The sequence below is a fragment of the Frankliniella occidentalis genome, unplaced genomic scaffold, assembly GCF_000697945.3.
Source record: "Frankliniella occidentalis isolate FOCC.00 unplaced genomic scaffold, Focc_3.1 Scaffold40, whole genome shotgun sequence".
NCBI lineage: Eukaryota > Metazoa > Arthropoda > Insecta > Thysanoptera > Thripidae > Frankliniella > Frankliniella occidentalis.
The window spans coordinates 1,350,923-1,355,834 of NW_026267170.1; positions in this window are offsets into that span (position 1 = coordinate 1,350,923).

The window sequence follows — 4,912 nt, forward strand, 5'->3', positions numbered from 1 at the left end:
CCCCCCCCCTCTCGCCCGCCCTCCGCCACACTGGTGACGCCTACATGTCAGATGTACACTCTAAATGTGTGCGGACAAGATTTGGAACTAGCACCGGACTTTTGTGTGCATACGCGAATAAAACCAAAACGAATTACTTGTCAAAACTAACAAATTAGCTAATTTTGGGATAGCTAATCCCAAATTCGCTGTGGCAGCAGATAGTTGGCTGCCACAGACAAGAGTTAGTTGCCACAGCGAAGCTTTTGTCAGAACGAACCGATTGGCTCCTTCGGCGGCAGCTTCGCTGTGGCAACTAACTCTTGTCTGTGGCAACCAACTATCTGCTGCCACAGCGAATTTGGGATTAGCTATCCCAAAATTAGCTAATTTGCTAGTTGTGAGGACTAATTGTTTTTTCCGTGTAACTGTGTTCGGGTACAATATTGTAACTTGAGAGTTATTATGCTGGTTAGTTACAATATTAAGTCATAATAACTCAGGTGTGCACACATAAGTCCGGTGACACTCTACTTGACAGTACACGCTCGTCATCCCGGCGTGAACTATTATGGCGGACAACGGTAGTAGATAGGTGGATAGGAGGTGCACATAGAAACATTAAAAAGGGCGTGGGTTAGGTAAAGTGCACTGCTGCTACTCACAATTCGACTCCCTTACTTCAACCTACCGCCGAGCCCCTGCTGAGTAGTATGGTAGCCCATAGCAGCTATGTCATGCGTTCCGCAGGACACATACAAGAGTCAGACGTCATAAGTTGCAGTTGCAGGGGGACAAACGACGTCCGTCAGACATCCGCGCCCAGACGGCTAACTGCCGTGGCTCCCTGTTGTTTTATAACGCCCAGGGAGTACCCACCTGTGTCGGCTGTGTCTCAACGCTAATAAAGCTTGTTGCGCACTCTCCTGCCGCCGCCGAGCATTGAAGTTTGTGCGCAGAGCAGCGTGCCGTATTTTTCGCGGCGCGACCAGAGCGGGGGGTTTTGCCAGGAGCCGCGTTTAATTATTTTGGGGCGGATGAGATAGTTTTCTAAACGACCATGCGATTTGGGTGCCGCCATGCCGCGGCGACGTCCTCAGAACCACACCCTCCACTTCATTCTTCGCAATAAAAATAGGGAGACAAAGCACAGGTGGGGTTTGAAATAATCAATCTGCTTCATCTTTTGACGGCGCATCGAACATGATAAAAAGATGAGTAGCGTAACCTTACAGGCACACGAGCACCACCATTGAGTAAAACTGCAAGTGTCCAACTACGCATTTTTAACATACATCTAAGTATTTATCTTGCCAATGTACACTACACTTGGTGCACCAGGAATTTGACAATTTGACAACGGCCTAGGAGTTAGGGAGGGAATTCACGAATTCACCTATGCAGTCAGCAAGAAGCAACATCCCCGGGAATGGCGTCGATGCTACTCGTAGGTCTTGTCTGGGTAGCGGGGCCAGACGTCGGGTTAAAGCTGACCAGCGCCAGTTTGATGAATACAGTACTCAAATGTAGCCGTGAATAAATAGTCAAATAAGTTTGTTGCTCCGGAGCAACAAACGGCCATTAACGGGCAAAGTGAATTAATGGACTTGTAAGCGTTATACAATTTCACTGATTAAAAAATTTGTGTCAATTAACAACGAAGTTTACGTTTAATTTTTTCTAGCAAAACATGTTGTTTCTTAAGAAACATGTTGTAAAATAACAACATTGATAAAGTTGTCAAAAACGACATGTCTGATCGAAAACAGTCACTTTCGTTTTGCTCCTGGAAAATAAAAAGTTGTAACATTACGAGTAATTTCTTTTGGAACGAAATGTGCAGCCAACAAAATTTGCACCTTCCTTGCACAGTAGTCCCAAGTTTCTGTGTGGACCATGGCGCCTAGCATGTGTGACGGGTAGACAAACGTTCAAAACAGCGCGGCGTCGACTCTGTTACACCCGGTACAGCTTAACCGATGGACAATTTCAGTTCTCTCTCTCCCCCTTCTCCCACCACAGCCTCATTCGCTCACTCTAACACGCACACATTCACCACCGCACCGGACCCCGTCCCCCCATAGTGCCCCCTCCCTAGCGGTTAAACCGTTTTACACGGCCCTCACCGTCGTTTGGCTTCAGGGCGCGCGTCAGTGCGGAACTTTCGCAAGGTTTCCGCAAAAATGTATAGCGGTTCCCACGCCGAGCTGCCTGGTGGACTGGTGCGGGGGCGGGTCGGGGTGGGGCGGGACGGGCTCGTTGGGGGCAGAGGGAGGGGGCGTACGAGTGGGCGGAGCGTTTCCTTGCGGACGGGGCAGAGCGGGTAGGGGAGGCCGAACTGCTGCCAGCGCATCAGAGCGGCTCCTTGTACTCGCTGTTCACGACTCGATTTACAATATTATGAACGACGCCGCGACCGTGTGATTATACGTACGGCTTTAGGGAGGAGCTCAGGAGCTCTCCCTAGGAGCCTTAACTGTTCACTCCACCCGATCCTCGGCCTAGCCTAGTCGCCCTCGCCTAGCCCCAGCAGCACCGCCACGTTAGTCTGTCTGAAGGAGAGATTATATAGTAAAACGGGCGTATCGTACACACTTTTCCCGTCAACCATGCCACAAGGCAGTTTACGGGCTACAAGAACAGTCAGGTCCTTGTAAGCAGTTATTTGGAAACACCTGTCATGAGACACTTTGTATTTCCTGCAGGACAAGTTTCTATACTCTGGAAACCCAAGTGCCATGTATGCAGCAAGTACTGCGTATGATCATGCGTGCAGGAAATAGAGTGTACATGACCGTCTGCAGCTAATACTGAATATATATGGCCAAGTACACACTTTAAGCTTTTAGCATAGAGCTTTACGTGTGTACATAGCGATGTATACAGTATTTGCTGCATACATGCAGTAATTGCTGCATACATGCAGGTATTCAGAAAATAACGCATACATGTACACACTTGGGTTTCCAGAGTATTTTGTTCTACTCAAATGCACAAACAACATTGTCAAAGTTGCATCTTGCCAGGTGTGCACATAGACGCGTAATTCAATAGTAAAAAGAACGGCGGCCAAAGCCGTTTCACAGACATTTTTCGACTTACCAGTTCACGAAGCTCCCCCCTCACGGGCTCGCAGAGCAAAACGGTCCACACCGATCGGGTGTCTCGCTTTAGCGTCATCAGCAGATTTCTGGAGCTTCCAAATAAGATATTAAAAATAGCCCTCATCAAACAAAAGGTACGTGCCATAGTTAATAGTTACGTTCTACGTTCATTATAATTCCAAAGCTTGTCAAGCTAAAAACTGCGGACTGTAGGGGCTGCACACCTGAGAGCCGGCACAACTATCTATCGTGCAAAGTACGGTCAAATTCGCTAGTTCGCTGGAAAATTGGGTTATTGAAAAAAATTCTGCCTATATACCGTATGACTGAAGAGTTTTACACGCCTGCCCCCATAAAGCAATAAATCATTCGATCAATCGCTCTCTCCCAAGCCCTGGGCTGTCGCGGTCTCTCTCCCTTCCCTCCCTATCTCTTTCGCTCCACCCGTCGAGGGTCCTAGAGAAAAGCACAACGTCGTCGCCTTTGAAGAAAATGAAAATAATATAGGACATAAAGTTCTGTGCCAACCAAGCTAATTTCTCAAGCGACGTTCTGCTGCAGCCAGAGGGAGTTATAACTCTCGGCGTTGTTCCCAACTCATCAAAATGATTTCGGTCATTTGCGGGGCGAAACGACGCTAGGGGCGGGCCGAGGTCTCTCTCTCTCACACACACACACACACACACCTCCATTGCGTCACCCTCCGTCCCGCCATGTATCCGTCAGCGCCGGACCAGCTGCAGGACCGATGCTAGGCGTTAGTGGTGTGGGGCACCAGCAGGCACCAGGGGTGGGGCGGGGCCGTCTGGTAAACAGTTTCCCATCGGATCGACAATGTTTATGTTTATGTAGCTTACCTTCGCTCGTACATGCGACTGGCTCGCGCCCGGTGGCCTAGAGGAATGGCGCGGGTGTGAGATGATCATGGTTGTGGGCGCACCGAGCAGAGCTTGAAATCCCGCTGTTTCTAGCAAAACTTTTGCCAGGGGCTGTATCTTGGGTCATCTGAGCCTAGCAGGGAGGGAAGGAACCACCGAAATATGGTGCGCAGGTTAGGTCTTTGTTGCTACGAACACAATTCAAACAAACACTGTTTTAGGACCTTCTCTCTTTGTTGGCCTATCAGCCTCGCTTATACTCAATTATCCCATAACTTTAGTCTGCTTTCACCAGATCACAGGAGAAATTTGATCCATGGCGAAATCGCAGAGAAATTTCAACAATACAAGAGGCGAGCAGGGGCAAGTCCGGGACAGGTAGAGCTTGCTCTGCCTTCAGACTATCTTTTCGCTCACTTCGGACGACCGACACTAGTCCGCAGGCACACTGGGATGTAGCTTAACTCTTCCCCTTTCGATTCATTATTCGTTGTCTTAGTTTTTCAGACGTTTTGATAGGACATGGTTGAGCTTACTGTAGCGCTGCAGTCGGGCCCGGCTCCTATAGCGCGGCGCGCTGAGGCCAGGGTAGGGGCAGGCCCGCCTGTTGGAATTAGATGCTGAGATCAGATCCTCCCTAACGCTGAATAAAGCTGTCCCAAGTAAATGCTTGGAAGCTATGGAAGCAATGCCAGAGTTCTCAAACGGGTGGGTCTTGCGGGTGGGTCCGAGCGGGTATGGGCTACCCGCCGCACCGTGCGGAAGGTGCAAGTGGGGGATCAACCGCTTTAACCGCGATATCTTCCTTATTCAATGTAGAATCGAAGATTTGCTCATGGTGTGTGCTCTTTAGAACAAATGCGTTTTGCTTCATAAAATTAAAACTGAAATTTTATTCAAAATTTATTAGAAACTACAAAGTAAAGAAGAATTTCTTCTGCTCACGGTGCA